The sequence below is a fragment of the Camelus ferus genome, chromosome 2 (genome assembly GCF_009834535.1).
Source record: "Camelus ferus isolate YT-003-E chromosome 2, BCGSAC_Cfer_1.0, whole genome shotgun sequence".
Lineage (NCBI taxonomy): Eukaryota > Metazoa > Chordata > Mammalia > Artiodactyla > Camelidae > Camelus > Camelus ferus.
Genome location: NC_045697.1, coordinates 57779612 through 57796568, shown reverse-complemented (window position 1 = coordinate 57796568; position 16957 = coordinate 57779612). Strand labels below are relative to the sequence as shown.

Here is a 16957-nt window from a genome sequence, read left to right as displayed (position 1 = left end):
TAGACTAACAAAAAACAGCTTGACACACAGTATGCATCACAAAAATAGACAGTATGTGCTCACTATAATATTTTTATGAGTTCTTTGATGCAAGAAAATATTATCTAGACCTTTACACAATAAAATTCTAAATTAGAGATAAAGTTTCTGCAAAGCTTTGTAAAGAAAAACAGATGTGATGATCACATCAATATTTATTTAGCCAGAGTTAACTCTGAGAGATTGAAATGGAGTTGAAGAGACTGTCAAAGAGCCCTGAAGTGTAGATTCTCTTTTAGTAAATATAGAAATATAAAGACAAGGGAATTTTGGAAATCAGGAAGGCCAAAGAATCTGCTGAATAAAAATTTTAGGATACAATGCAAGATATTTTCAAGAAATTATAAAACACAGAAGCAGAACACTAATTCAGTTGTTCAACTAGCTATTCTATGAGACAGAAGTCTGTGAGGCACTGTGAGCGTCAATATGGATAGAACGGTAGGTAAAATGCACAATAGCCCCTGGTATCATGGAGCTTACAATCTCACAAGGGAAAGAAATATTGAAAGTAATGAATCCTGTATACACATCATATAACATAGATCGTTTCTGCGGTTTCTATACAATCATGCTCCAGGGGGCCCATTTCTGTGGGTAGCAGGGTGGCAGGATTTAGCAAGTGACAGGTTTTTATGGCAGCTGCTGGGTTGTCTAAAAGCATAGCTTGAACTTGAACCAACCTTGCAGGGGATGGCCATTCTGTCGGCTTAGAACTTACTAAAGCCTGAACCGGGTAAGGAGTCCATACAGTGACTGGCTGACTAAACGGTAACTTTTCAGCCTACTTTATTTAGCAGGGTTGTAGTGGTGGCTGCTGCCTGTAGACAAGGAGGTCGTCCCTTAGCAGGTTGACCTAATGGTTTAGAGAAATAAGCAAACACTTGAGAAAGGGGTCCCAGTTTTTGAGCTAATACCCCAAGGGTGACTCTCCTCTTACGAATGTAAAGGTTGAAGGGTTTCACTAAATCTGGGAGGGCCAGGGCAGGGGCCTGAAATAATTGCTTTTCTAATTCTTGAAAGGCCCCTTCACATTCCAAATTCCTTTCAAAAGGATCATCATCCTTTCTTTTCAACATTTCACTTAGAAGCCGAGCTATTAGACCATAGTTAGAGATACAGATGTGGCAACTAGCTGTCTTCTAGTTTTAGGAGGGGTGAGGCTGCAAATAGCTTCCTTCCTGTCCTGGGGTAGGATTCTCTGACCTTCTGTGAGAATGAAACGTAGGTAGGTCACCCTAGTTTGTGAACCACTGACAGATGGAGGGCAACTTTCCCCATTTCCCAGCTGGTATTGGGGCCAGGCTGTGTTAGATGGAAGATCAAATGTTTCTGCAGGATACACCCTAATGGGCTATCCTTCAGTCTGCGGGATGGTTGGTTTCCTGTACTTGGGATGTTCTGTTTTGGATTTGTTTCCAACTACTGAGGGGCAACTAGAGTGATCTGTTGGTATGCAATGCTGCAAAATTTGACCCAAATAAAATTTCCAATTTGGCACATTTGGAACCAGCACCAAGCTGTTAATGGATTCCTCAAAGGCTGGAATGGGAGGTGCCCAAATGGTGCGGACTCTGATATAATTGGGGGTCCCCCTTGAATATGTAATGGCTCATGCTTGAAACAGTCCCTCCTCAGTCAGAATGTCCCACAGGAGGTTAGACAGGGCCGCCTCTGGGCCAGACCAGCTTAGCCACATTAGTTCCTGACCAACTTGGTCCCTTAGGGAGTGGCATGGCTCTATGAGGTGGAGTTTTCAGCCAAAAAGGAGGAGTTTTCAGACTTCCTGCTGGGCGAGAGCTAAAAGCATGAAGGATTCCCATAGGGTACCACCAGATGACTGGGGCAGCTGGTGTTCTGTTCTGATATGGGTAGGAGAGCCCTTGGAGCCTCAGTTGATAAGAAATTACCCAAGGTTCACCTCACAAACAGAATGGGGAGGAGAGGTCAGATGTTGGGTGTTTCCTGTTCTTGCCAGCAACTCACAGGACTTCCAATAATGGGGTTCCTGATCTGTGAAAAGTTCACAGGGCTCCCCAGCCCACTTCAGAGAAACTAGCTGACTGGAAGAGGTCAAGATACCAGTCATGTACCTACTCTGGGACCTGTTCACACTCGAGCATCCTCAGTGCCTCTTCCTGAACTCAGATCCTGCATCCTCATTTCATTTTTTCCTGGTCTTGCCTCTCGGCTCACAGGGCTGACCACTTTCCTTCACCAAACTGAAAGTGATGCTAGAGAACATTACTGTTGACCCTGGAAGTCAGCAAGGAGGGACAAAGCCCTGGTGCAGTGTCTGCTGCCTTGTAGGGGTGTCAAGAGGACAGTGCTACTGAGGAGACAATGGGCAAGATGGCCATGGCTCCCACTGTCCCCGGGCATCTGATTCTATGGGAAGGCCAACCAGGGGCAGCGGGAAGACATGCCTTAGTTTCAGTCTCAGATCCCCAATGATGACACATGTGATCCCCTCAAAGGGAGTTACACTGTGTCCACATGACACCTGGGTATTGGGTTGCTGGGCATAATTGCTCCTGAATTTGGCTGAAGGCTTGAGTAGCCTATTAGAGAAGACTTCTGGAAAATCACTCAGTCTGGCTGATAGTCAGCCTACCAAACATCAGTGATATGAATGAAGGTGATGCACCCCAGTCAAAATGTCCACTACTGCAATGAACCAAGGCAAAACCAGCTCAAGCTGCCAACCTACATAGTGATTGCTATTTTAAGCTACCAATATCTGGGGTGATTTGTTTCATATCTAGGATTAATTTATAATGTCCAATTTCTGCATCTTATTTACTTATAGTATGTGTCATTTCACAATCACAATTGAAAGAATGAGATGTTTATCAGAGCTTCTCTTTGGCAGAAACTAAATTCAAAGTTCTGTTGCCCCAGATGCATGAAACTGTCAGAAACTCTGCTCAGGCTGCTCTGGTTCTCAGCATCTCAGCTGCTACTTCTTACTGTGAAGCTTCTCAGCACATTAATCATGGCTTTTGAATAGACCAATACCTCAAGGGAAAAAGTAACATCAAATATTAGGTTCTCTCTCTGGAATTTCCTCCTTTCCAGAATTTTATCTCAGCAAGTTCTATTATGGTACCTTCAAACAGATTTTTTTCTTTTTTTTAATGTTCAACCTTTCTCAGAAAATTTTGGTTTGCAATAAGCCAATATTAAAGGAAACCAGAATTATACGCAATTAAAATTTGTAAGTTTTGTTTCCCTGTGGATTATGAAGTCCTTGAGAAAAAGAGCACATGATTTATTTATTTTTGAGTTCCAACATAGAACTTAATGTCCAAAACACAGAAATTCCTTAAATTTTTCTGTTGGAATTAAATTAAGTTTGGTATCAGAAATGGAAGTAAGAGAATGGAATGTGCTGATTTAGGAATGAAAGTTAAGATAGGTATGTATGGGTCAAGGAGAAGCTTTAGTTAAATAATCAGTTTTGATACTTACTATCCACAGGAAACTTTTTTTTTTCTTTTAACAGTCTTTGAGCATTTTGGTCAGGCTCTGTTATAGACATAAGGCATTAAAAGATAGTTTAAAAATAGTCCTTTCAGGAACTCAAAATTTATAGAGAACAAAAGAATCACTTAATCTTCATAGAATTCTATCATTTCTAACTCCAAAATATATCTCAAATACACTCCTTTATGCCACTATGGGTTTCAGAATAGGCCAACCCAAGATGTATTATTTGGGCATGTGAATTATTTTGTATTAAAGGCAGTGGAGATCCCACAGGCTCAAGAAAAACTACTGCCCCTCCCTTAACTACCTAAAAGAATTTAAATGGGGGATTTTTCCCCCAAAGAGAGTTATTACCAGAAATAAATTTTATCTAAGTGGCTCCATCTGTATGGCAGGGCAAACATCTAATTACCAAATATGTTCCTCTTCTTGTTTTATGAATGACCCTCCATGCCCTCGGAACACCCAGACCCCTGCCTTACTCCTTAGCTCAGGATATCATATGTACCTCATTTTTACCTTTCTGTCTTTAAACTTCTCACTTAGTGGGGATACCATATGTACTAAATTAAATTTGATTTAATTCAATTAATAAAGTTACTCTTTCTCATGTTAATCTAATTCTTAGACTAGCCAGAAGAACCCAGAAGCATAGAGGAAAGTTTTCTTCCTCTCCAATAGCACCTCCACTATTTCCATCTTAGTTCAAACTGCCATCGCATCAGCCTAGTTGAGAGTAACTACCTCTCAAATGGTCTCCTTCTTTTCAACAAATATTCCCTCCAACCCATTCAAATGTAGAGGTCAGAGTGAAGTTTTAAAAATTTGTAAATTAGATCATGAGGCTTGTGTCACTGCTTAAAACTTTTTTCTTTCTTTCTTCCTTTTTTTTTTTTTAACTTTTGTTAGACTCTAAATTCCTTAGCCTGCAATACCTGAAAGAACCTGTTTCGGCCTTCATTTCCAAACTTTTAGTCAGGAACCTCCCATCTAGCTTAAATGTTTACTACTTTACAGTCTCTTTTGTCTTCTCCTATTCTTTCCAAATTACATCAAGCTCTCTCATGCCTCGGGACTTTTGTGCTTTCTAGTCCCTTGCAGCAGGCTGTTCTTACCTTTTTTTTTTTTCTCAAGTGAGCTACTTATCATGCCGCAAGACACTTAAATCTATATTTCAGAGAAGCTTTTCTTGACTGTGCCATCTAATACAGCCCCTTCTCCACCTTCTCACTATCGTTTCCCCAGCATATATGGCCACAAGACTGCATATCAGATCAATCCTGAGTCTGAACATCTGCTCAACAAGCTTTCACCACACCTAGGATTTTTCCTAATTTATTTCATTCACAACATGCTTGGTGAGTCATTTTGGTACATTCTAAAAATATACTTAGGTATCTCAACTATTTATTAGTTGATATGTCATTTCTTCTAAAGTACAAGGCCAGCAAGTTCACAAAGCCTGTCTGTCTTATACTCTATTAAATCCCCAGTCCCATCCATTTGGTAGTCAAATAATATGTGTTAAATAAATCTTTACTGAATCAATAAATGCAAACATGAATGTGTAACAGGAAGTGTACCAGGATTAGGGGGGGATCCAATGATCAGCACAAATGGTTCTAACCATTAAGTAGTTTTCAGTGTAGTGGAGAAGAAACACCTGGACACAGATAACAATATAATAAAAATTGAGGGAGATAAATGCCTTGCAAGAGGAAAGAAATGCACACTTAAACTTGATGAGAGTAGAAAAAATCATTATTCCTATTAGTAATAATGTTCCACCATTTGTCTTTCAGCATAGCACATTTCCTAAGCTTTAGATCACAAAACCTTTAAAAGACATTTAAACACTTAGACATTTAGTATAATGACTAGCTAGTAGCAACATACTTGCTTTCTCTTTCAGAGAGGCTGAATTAGTTTGGAAGTAAAAGCACTAGTCATGAAGAATAATGTGCAATGATTTCTGGTAGCTTTGACATCAACTTGTTTGTGTCTTATTAAAATGTTTTCATGATCTTAATATATAAAATTTTAATGTATTATAAACATGCCTAAGTATGTAAGTGTATAGACTGGATTGAGCCTGCATTGACTCAAATCACAGGTCACTCACTTTCCAACTACAATACAACATAACCAGAAGCAAATTGTTCAAACTTTCTGTGCTGTACTTTTATAAAAGGGAAGTAAAATAATACCTATCACATAGGTTTTTTATAAGTTTAATAGGGGCACTTATATAAAATGATAATAATATACAATATTGATAGATTGTATGCAAAATATTTAATTTCAATAATTTTGTTAAAAAGAAAAAATTGAAACTCATGTTGGAGGTCAATTGGATAATATGTTTTGAAAACTTAAAAAATATGTGAAAAATATGTATATCTTTGCTCCAGATTTTTACTCTTTGAAGACACTCTAAAGATATACTTGCATTTCTTAACAAAGAATTAGCTGTATCCTTTCACATATGTATATACATAAATATCAAATAATTTAAGATATGTTAAGTAAACTTAATGCATTTATGTATGCGGCCATTAAATTATATGCTAAATGAACACTTAATTTTAAGGATAAACACTATATATTATAAGGTTAAAACATGTTTTCAAACAGTATACTTTTTTACTCCAATATGCACAGCACACATTCTGTTAGAATATATATCAGGTAATAATTATTGAAACATATGGTTAATGAAACAATGGATGTCTCTTCTTATTTTACTTATTTCTATTTCCCAATATTCCCATCATATAGCTGGGTTTTGTACATTGATTGCGAATTTATTTTAAGAAAAATAAAGGGTTTTAAAATAAAAGACAGTTAACTAGCAATTCTATGACCAGGATGCAAAAAATATAAAATCACTCATATGGGTTCCTTTTTATCTGCCTATTTTGCAAGTAAATTAGCACGAAACAGATTAACAAGGGGAGATCATCTGTGCTAGGATGCTAGAATGTTCTCACTACTTGGCTGGTTGTGTATACTCTTTTAGTGGAATAAGCATGTTGTTGTTTGAATTCTTCTCATAACTCTTAACAGAAAAAAATCTATTTGAAGCTAATATTGCTCACTTAATATCTATCAGGACTTTACAGACAGAATTCCAAAAGATAGAGAGATTCTGAAGAAATAACTATAAAATAATAGTTTTTTTGTTCTATTTCTTTGTTTTGTAACTTACTTCATGCAGAATCTAACGTCAGAGGTGGAGCAGTCTGGCAGAGTAATACAGGGGATTGATGACAAAGCTGCTGCTGAATGTAAAATCAGCACAGCCAGTAAACACAGGTATATGGAATCAGAATGGGATTTAGTATGGGTAAATACAGTTTTAAGACCGTTAGTTCCACAATACGCCATTCTGACATCATGACATACTGAGTAACAAATAAGGAAATATAATATTTAAAGGACAGAACACCTTTAAATATGTTTATGGCTACATATAATTTAAATTCAGTGCTATAGTTCCAAGTCAATAGGATGGAGCTGTTCAAAGGCAATATTTTGAGACATTCATTTGATACGTATTTTTCTTAGAAAATACAATTACATTTCCAATGTATGTATGTCTGGTCAATTTGATCTTTGCCATGTTTTATTTATATTCTAGTTCTATCCTTGCATTCTCAGCTGTAAAAGAAGGCTCTCTCTATGTCTTTGTAACTGAAGACTTACACTGATACCTAAAGGAGATGGTCATGGTTAAAGTTATTTGATGATATACTGTCTGACTGCTAACAAGTGGTTTTTAACATTAATTGAATATAATTAAACTTATTCTAGTGTGTGACAGGAAATAGGATCACATTACTGGATAATTTTATGTCTACCTACTTTAAACCTCATGTACAAGCAGGCTTTGAGCGCATGTGACATGTAGTTACAAGGACCCTATGTTTAGAAGGACCCTGCACTTGGTCTAATGCTCTACTGTTGTTGCCTTAGAATTTTTAATAATTTTTGAATAAAGTGACCCACATTTCCATTTTGCCTGACCTGAAAATTATATTGCCAGTTCTGTGTACAAAATTGCCAGTTATTTTTCTAGCAAAAATGGCTTTATCTGGAATCAGCAAAGAATTGCAATTCAGGCTTTGCAACCATGCCAAGCCACATGCAAGTCCTGGCACAATAGGAGAGTAAACCCCTTTTTTAAAGAGGGGAAAAGGAAGTTGGGAGGGCCATGGTAAACAGAGTCAATTAGAGAAACTGAGAGCTTGAAGTGGAGTAACTTTTGGTTGGCTGAGTTGTGACAGTCTCTCATTAGCTGAACTCTTGTCTGAAAAGAAGAAGGCGGCTTTCTTTTTCTTGTGGGGCTCGGCTATGGTCACAGGGCCTCAGAGCCCTGACTCTATTTTAATTGAGGTTTCTGTTTTAGTTTTTACATCATATAAAATTTTGACAATATAGGTGTTAGGTTATTGACTATGGATTTATATTAAATTCATTGAAAAATGTTTCCTCATGGAAACTGAGCTTTTGTGCCAGTTTTACATATCTGATGTGGGCTTTCTCTCTCTGTCAGTGATATTGTGATTTATAAGAAATATATATTTGGTCATTCAGAGACCAAAATATATTTCTCAGACATATTTGGCACTTGTTCATGGTCCCTGGTTCAAGGCTCCGAAAGCTCTTGGAATATCCTGTGATAGATCTAAATAAGTATCTTTTGTTATGTTAATGAGATAACTTTTGGAAAGCTCTTTGGTAACTTAAAATGGGGGCCTAGTTGCCAGGAGAACCAACAATGTGATTAAAGGGTTGGAACTTTCAGTCCCACCCTCTCTCCCCACTTCCTGGAAGAGAAGAGGGGGCTGGAGATAGATTTCAATTGCCAAGGGCCAATAACTAATGATGCCTATGTAATGAAGCCTCCATAAAAACCTAAAAGACATGGTCTGAAGAGCTTCTAGGTTGATGAACACTTGGAGATTTGGTAAGAGTGGCGTGCTGGGAGAGAGCATTGAAGTTCCTTGCCCTTCTCCATTCCCTACCCTATGCATCTCTTCCATATAAAATGCTTCTCTAAATTGTGAGCTGCTCTAGAAAACTAATCAAACCCAGGGAGGAGGTCCTGGGGACCTCTTATAGCCAGTTGGTCAGAAGCACAGGTGACCTGGGCTTGTGGCTGGCTTCTGAAGTGAGGGGAGAGGGCAGTCAAGAATGACTCCTTAACCAGAGGAATCTGATGCTATCTCCTGGATAGTATCAAAATGGAGTTGAACTGTAGGACATCCGGCTGGTGTCAGAGCACTGCTTACTTGTGTGGGAGACCTCTCTCCTTGTTGAAACTAGATTCAGAGGAAAATTAGTATCTATATCACTACTTCTGTGATACTTTGCTGAATGCTAGTGCAATTAATGAAAAAGAGGAGGACAGAAAGTTAGTTGTGAATTTCAGATAACTATGAATTTTGAGTATTTTCCCATTAAATCCTTTGGTTTAAAAGAATAATTTGTCTTTTTTACCAATTTAAAACTAAGCTTAATAAGGACAATGTTGCTAGTAATAAAATAAAATTTCAAAATGTTATTTTATAAGCATAAATACAAGCTACAACAAATTGTACTAGTTTGTTTCCTGAAGAACAACTCATGTAATTTTCTTTAAATACAAATTTTTCATATTTTTAATATTCAAGTATCAAAAATTAATAATTTACAGATTATTTACAAAATACAAATTAATAACTTTGTATTCATCAATTGGCATCTTGTAGACTGAAGTTTGAGAAGTGGTTTCATGAATCTAAATAATTCCTAGTGTGTTTTTTTTAACTGCAAGTAAGCAGACAGAAATAAATCAAGATCACTTTCCTTTTAAATATATATCACATTAGATATTTTAAATATATATGATATTTATTTCAAATATCTATATGCATACATATATACATATATACACATATGTGTGTTTGTGTGTGTGTGTATATATATATATATATGTATATGATTTTTAATGCTAACATAAGAGACTAAATAATGACAACCAAGACTGGGAGTCTTGAAAATCATGAGAAGTTTAGTAAAACCACAGGGATTGGAAGCTCAAAGCAAATAAACTTTAGAATTTCTGGTAGAGAATTGTCTTCTGTTTAGATGCTGTTAAAAACTCAATGTTTTAGGAATGTTTAAAATATGTTAGTGAAACATCAGTTACCTGGTAGTTACCTAGGAGATAACCTTAGCTATACAGAACACAGATGAGAAAATTTGCAGACAAGTGTAAGAACTTATCCCTACTCTAGTCACAATTATACACCCCCCAACTTATTTATCCTCCACTTGCCAGAGCATGGCAAATTAAAAGTAACAAATTAAAAATATTTGGAGACACATATCCATAAAAATTCCTTCTGAAAGGAAATGGAAATTAGCAAACACATCAATTTGGATGAGTATATTATAGGAAAAATAGAGATTCCAGAGTAGAAATTCTTTCAGATTTTGCACTTACTCCTCAAAGAGTTGGAACATTTGAAGGATAAAAGCTAAAGGCAAAATCCCAATCTGGCTGTAATACTAGATGTAATAACTTTGCATGACATACAAAAATTTTCAAATCTGTGTACAATCATTTTTTTACTCAAATATTTTAAGATGTCTTTTAGTTTTGAATATATATCATTCATATATTTCCCCCCATTTTTACATCTTTTCATTCTTTTTGCTCATTGCCATTTATTTGAATAAGACTTTCCAAGAGTTGTTCTTGTTTGAGATACATTTTTCCAAGAAATGAGAGCCAATATTAATGAAATCTGTTGAGTGAGGGAAACAGGAAGCTTTGTAGTGGAGACAGAAAGGAAGGAGTCTCTGGTTTACCGTAACATCCAGGCCATCTACCTAAATTTTTTTTTTAATCCCCTGGTCTTAAATATTGTATATCTGATTCTTGTTTTCAAAGGCACATTATCTTATCTTAGAGAAAAGGCAAAGGTCATGTAAGATGGTTGGTAGGATTCTAGCTATAACCCTTTCCATTAAAGATGTAGTTATCTCTAGATTAATACTGTCTTGGGTTAAATCTCAGGACAGTAACTGATGTTTATAAGACCCTGAGCGATATAGAAAACTTTTAATTATTTTTAGTCCATATACCCAGTATTTAAGATACAGTGTTGTTGAGAACAGTTAATATTAGCACAGTGGTTAGGAGCACAAACAGTGAAGCCAGAAGACTTGATCTAGAATTCCCAGCACTGCCATTTATGAGATGAATGACCAAGGTCAAATAACTTCACATTTATGTACCTTGGTTTCCTTACCTTAAAATGAGCATAATTATAGTATGAACCTCACAGGCTTATGCTAAGAATAAAATTAGTTAATACCTATAAAACACGTGGAGGGGTCCCTTTCTCTGTCATATTGTGTTAAATCAGTATTAGTTGTTACTATAAACTGTTCAATTTAGCTTTTCTGAAATATTCACTTGTCAGGTTTACAAAACATTACTTTACACATTTAAGCTACTGATTTATGTAATTTACATAGCCAACTCATTTCTTAATAAGCTCATCCTTCCAAAATAGCCTGAACTAAAGTGATAATAACTTGAGAAAGCAAAGTTGAACTCTCTCCACTGCTTTATTAAGAATGTGCAATGGAAGGTCTGTTAATTTTCCAGTAATTCATTTAAAAGTTCCATGAATGTGAGAATACTGTTTAAAAAGAACAAAACAAAAGCTACTTGAGGTTTTGTTTACCAGATCCTGCGCTAAAGGCCATGAGACTATTTAATCCTTACAACAAACTTAGTTATTAAGATGAGCTAATGAGGCACAAGGATATTTCAGCGATGTCTCAAACTCAGTTAACTGTAACATCTGAAGTTCAGTTATGTGGAAGGAATCAGGATTTGAACATAGGCAGCAGGATTTGAAAACTCATTATTCAGAGGACCCTGGCAAGTATGATAAGGAATGTTGCCCTAATTATAGAAGCATAAGATATGAAGAAGAGAGATCAGAGATACCAGACAGGAAGATCTTATGTGTTTCAAGAAATGTACTTGATACATATAAATATTTAAAAGACTGGGTTTGGTAGGCTTTTTTTTTTTTTGGTTTGAATTCTGGTCCTGCCGCTTACAGGCTTGAGACTTTTTCTATGTGAGTTATCTCAAAATATTACAACTGTATCACCTAAGCTCTATTTAAGGGCAGATTTCTTAACCTCGTTAAGCCTCAAGTGGCCTCATCTATTAATTAAAGAATGCTACCCCACAGGGCTGTCGTGGGAATACAGTGGTATAACATATTTAAAACATACGGTCCAGCACTTAGCAGGAGTGCAGTAAATGTTTGTTCCAACCCCTGCGGGGGAAGCAATCTGGTTTTCTGTAGGGTAGCCTGAATCATGGAGGCCCATAAAGCTTCTGCCATCCATGCCCTTCACTTGACTGCTGCCCACTTCTCTGTCCAGCAGAGTTCCTCGTTACCACCTCTTGGCTCATACCACTCTCACTCTGGCAGCAGTGCAAGATGGGTTCCGCACCCATGACCTCACCCTTGCCAGCCATGGTGAGTATGTGTGTATGTGGGGGATGCTGGGTGGTGAGAAGAGGGGCTGTTGGATGGTCTCCTTCACTGTCCCCACCCTCACCCTGCACTTCTCCTCCCCTAGAGGAGAACTCCACCTGGCTGCCCCTTTATGGTAGCGTGTGTTGCCACCTGGTGGCTCAGCCTGTCTGCATGATTCAGCCTACTGCAAGTGGTCCCCTCAGGGTGCAGGTGAGGGGCCCTGAGGAGTGGAAGGCAACAGGGAGAAGGAAGAGGAGCCCTGAATCACCTAGGGATCCAAGGACTATTGAAAAAGCAAGATCTGGGTGGAGGAGGGAGAGATATGGCCAGAAGAGAGGAGGATCAGGCAGGAAAGTGGGCAGAAAGGAGCACTCTCTCTCTGGGGGGCTGGGAAGGAGGGTGTTGGGGGTGTGTGATTCCCCTAGGAAACCTCGAGTCATTTACACAGCAAGCTGGGGAGCCGCAGGACTGGGTGCGAGTAGACACCTCTGTACACGTCTGGAAGCTGAGCAGAAGCCCAGAGAGTGGCTACATTAACAATTCCAGCACTGTTGACTCATCTTTCTCAAGTTCTTTGAACTCTCAAGAGTTTTGAACACTTTAAACTAGTGCAAATAACAAGGACTCTGCGGTTATAACTACATAGCTTGGATTCAGGGTGTAATCTCAAGCAAATGTAGGTTAACTGCTGTCGAGTTTCAGTTTGTCAGTAAAATGGGCTTAGTGAGCTGTCACAAAAATTAAATTAGCTAGGTCACATACCCGAAAAGCAGCTGTCCCATAGTAGGCTCTTAGTAAATTGTCCCTTTCAAAAGGTTTATCCTTCCTATTAGACAACTTGAGGAAGCTTCCTCCTTCTCCACTCCTCGATCTCTAGCCCTGACTTGCAGGAGACGTAGGCCCGAGACCGCAGAGTGACCCGATCCAAGGCGGAAAAGCCTATGGTTACGGTGCCGCAGGTGGACATTGTGCCTGGATGGCTCACTGAGACGGAGTGGATGGGGCTCACAGCTCGCGAAGAGGGTGTGGACATGGCAGGTGACATCTTGGCCGATCTGCTGGAGCGAGTCATGGACTCGGCCTTCAGAGTCTACCTGAGCCGGCAGGTAGGCCTGGATCCCCGTCCTCTAGACCCATCTCCTCTCTCCCTGACCCCTGTCTGCTGGGCTGAGACGCTCTCTCGCCTCCACAGTGCATTCCATTCACCATAAGCCAGGCACAGGAGGCCATGCTGCAGATCACCGAGTGGCGCTTCCTGGCCCGGGATGAGGGAGAATCTGCAGTGGCAGAGGACCCCACATGGGCGAGGACGAGGAACCCTCACCTTGCCCCATTGACGCCTTGGCTCCGAGATCCCTGCCTGTGCTGCAGGCGCCCGCCTCGGTGGTACTGGAGGAGATCCAAGGCAAAGTAAGCCTAGCCCCCAGCTACTTCCCACTTTCCACCTCCCACCCCCGCCTCCGCCGCATCTTTGTTCTCTTCAGGGCCTCTCTGGACTGCTCCAACCTTAGTGCCTCTGTCCCCTTCCCGACATCACACTTCTTGCCTGCCATCTCCACCCCTGTGCATTTCCCCAGGACCAAGGAAGCATGAACCAAATCCCTTTAGGAAGATCTTGGATGGATCTACAGACTCTCAGGAGCAGATGGCATCTTGGGAGCGTTCTCACGAGCTGAGAGTCACCCGGGGGACCCCACAGACCCCGGAGCAGTTTCAGGAAACAGGGCCTGGAGGTCCTTCAGAGGAACTGGACGGCCAAGCTAAGGGCCACCTATCCTCGATCGGATCTTTGAACGCGAGAAGCCAACCCTCAGTGGAGGTGGTGCCCGCCACCAGTCCCCACCCTTCTCCGGATCTGTCCCTGGGAGCCAGCCCCCAGGCCTTAGTCAAGAGGGCACAGCACTTCAGCTCCCAGTTCTCCCTCGAGGATCTCTACTATTACACGCCCCAGCCTCATGTGGCTGGAGACTGGCCGTAGCCCAAGAACGAGGAGTTGCCCCGCATCGCCCCAGGCGTGTTGGTGTCGGACCCCTCTGCAGACGTTGCCACAGTGCTCAGCCCCTCTGCCGGGTTCCTGCCGCAGCAGCCCTGGCGCGCGGACCCGCGGCCCGGCGACCGCCATGCAGAATGGGCCGCAAGCCCGCTATGGCGTGCCCGGACCCCGCGCGCCTGCTGTGCTGCTGGGTGCGCCCACGCCGGAGGTTCTGGTTTCAGACTCCGTGGCGCGCCCCGCAGAAGCCTACCACGGGTGCCAGCAGGGCGGGAAGACTGAGGCCCCCGGTCAACTGCCAGCCTCCGGCTCGGGTGTCCGCGTCTTGCCATCAGTTTTCTTCCCTCTCCAGCCTGGGGTTCCCATCCGAGAGATGGGTCCCAGCCCCAGCCTCCAATTCCCTACTTTAAACCTAGGCCTACTGTTGCCAGGCTTTGGTTCGAAGCTGCCCTTCCTCAGTCCCGGCCTCCGCTTTCTCGCCACGTACCTGGGGTTCCCCAGTGTGGCCCGCAACCCCAGATCCAAACTATGGCCTGGTGCCAAGTGGCCCAGTGGCTGGGACGCGGAGGCCGAGTTGCTGCGTACTCACACAGGGCCTGGACTCTGGGGATAAGGAGAGCCAGGATCTTCACGAGGTGCCTCACCCTGGCCTGCCATAGCCATTGAGTGTGGACAGCAAGCCCTGGCCGAGTTACAGGCAGCCTCAAAGAAGAACCACCTCCTGCTTCTTAAAGTGGACATGAGCTCGATGGCCTCCATCCAGAGCTTTGCTTAGTGGCTTCTGCGGTAGTATCCAGAGATACATCTACTGGTTAACAATGCTGCAGTCTGTGGTATGTATCTTGACTTAACTTCCCCTAAATGCATTTCAAGAGCCTCCTTTCTAGCTCAGGGACCCCAAAACAGGCATCCCCCAAGCCTAACCTGTATACTCTGTGGAAACACTCTTAAATAGGACACTGTCCTAAAAAGCCTACCTTAAGTTGTAGCTTCAAACTTCACTGTGCCAATCTTGACACATACATGTTCCTGTGGCTTTTCTACTGAACCCCAATATATCTTCCCCAGACATCATCTCCCTCGGGGTTGTCATTCCATCACCCACCACCTATGTTTTCATCTCCTCCCAGAATTGCCTACAACATGTACTCCAGAGGGCCTTGATGTCACCTTTGCCACCAACTACATTGGACCCTTTCTGCTCACAAATCTGCTCCAAGGTAAGGAAGGATGGGTGCTTATTTTCTGTGCTGCCCCTGTGTCTTCATTCCTCTGGCATTTTCGTGGCTTACTGCCTCCCATGGTACCCAGATGCTTGCTGAACGATGACCCGGTACACTTTTGCTGGACACAGAAGGGGAACCCACTTGGCACCAGCCAGGATTAGGAGGCTGGTAATGGAATCAGTCAGCCCCAGATGCAACCAGCAAGAAGATGTAAGATCTGTACAGGCCGCCTCTCCTTCCCCCAAGTCTGAATACTAGCCAGACCAGTAGTCAGTCATCTCAACAAAAGCTTTTTGAGGTCACTAGGCTACTAGGATTAAGGACATTCTTCCTGGGGAGGTGCGGGTGAGTGGCAGGTACATTCTCCCTAACAATGTTTTCTAGATTATCTAATAACCTCTTAAAAAGCAAATTAGTTTTTAGCCAGGTAATACATGTCCAAAGTACAAAATAGAAAGTGTGAAAGTATACAAAAGGATATACAGAAAAAGAATAAAAGGAAGAAAAGGAAAGAAAAAAAAAAGGTTCCTTCTCTCCTTGAAAAGCAGCTACCAATTCCCCTCCTCGGGGTGGGGGTGGAGGGAACTATTGTTGCCAGGGCCTCATGTACCCTTTAGAGGGAAATTAAATTAACCCCCACTGGAAAGTGAAGAAAGAGCAAGGTCAAACTCTATGCATTTGCAAGTATAAATGTTTTCTTCCCCTTTTCAAAAAGTGTAATATGCTACAACACCCTCTCTGTACCTTGCTTAGTAATAGTTTCTTAAACTGTCTTCTCTCCTGTCTTCCCTTCTGCCACTAAATCACCGTTCATCATACCACTGTCTTGCTTCAGGTCCTCTGAAGGTACTCTATGCTTTATAGATATAAAAACTAAGCTGCTTCTCTCCACTTTCAAGTCCCTCTGCAGACAGAACCTCACCGTTGCCTTTCCCAAACCTACACTCTTGTCACCAGCCAGTCAATCTGTATCTCTTGGACCACACTCTGTTTTTTAATTCTGGCTGCACTTTTGCACATCTGTTTTCCTTTATCTGGAATATTCATTTGTAAGATCTTATGTGTTTCAAGAAATGTACTTGATACAAATAAATATTTAAAAGACCAGGTTTAGTAGGCTTTTTTTTTTTTGGTTGAATTCTGGTCCTTCCATTTATAGGCTTGAGACTTTTTATACGTGAATCTCAAAATTTCAGTTTTGGTTTCTGGAAAATAAGAAAAATAATGCTTTTTAATCAAAAGAGTAATTTATAGATTAAATAAAGCATAAAGTCCAGTGCAGGACACTTAGATAAGTATTATTATTTTTAAAGCAATTATAATTTTTATTCAGTTAAAAGAGCATGTATAGATGTGGAAAATGTCTTAGATGTGATGACAGAGGGAAAAAAGGGGAAATAAAATATCTTTCCAAATGTTCTAGCTACTTGTTCAGAGCATGATAAAAATAAAATTCGAGCACGCCAGAAATAAATTTTATCCTTGTCTCCTGCCTCATTTAATCTTCCATCTCTGATCATTACTCTTTTAAGGTCTCCTAAATGCCCTAGGTCAATACACTTCTTAAACAAATATTTATTATTGCTCACAAATTTATCGACCAGCTGATGGTTCTGACTGGGTAGACTCATGCATCTATAGTCAGCTGCAGGTTA

At 40.7% G+C, this 16957-nt stretch overlaps 1 pseudogene; it reads left to right on the top strand.

Moving 5' to 3' along the window:
- The first annotated feature begins 468 nt into the window (after nt 1-468).
- On the top strand, nt 469-14735 carry LOC116659220 (annotated as a pseudogene).
- The last annotated feature ends 2222 nt before the right edge of the window (nt 14736-16957 follow it).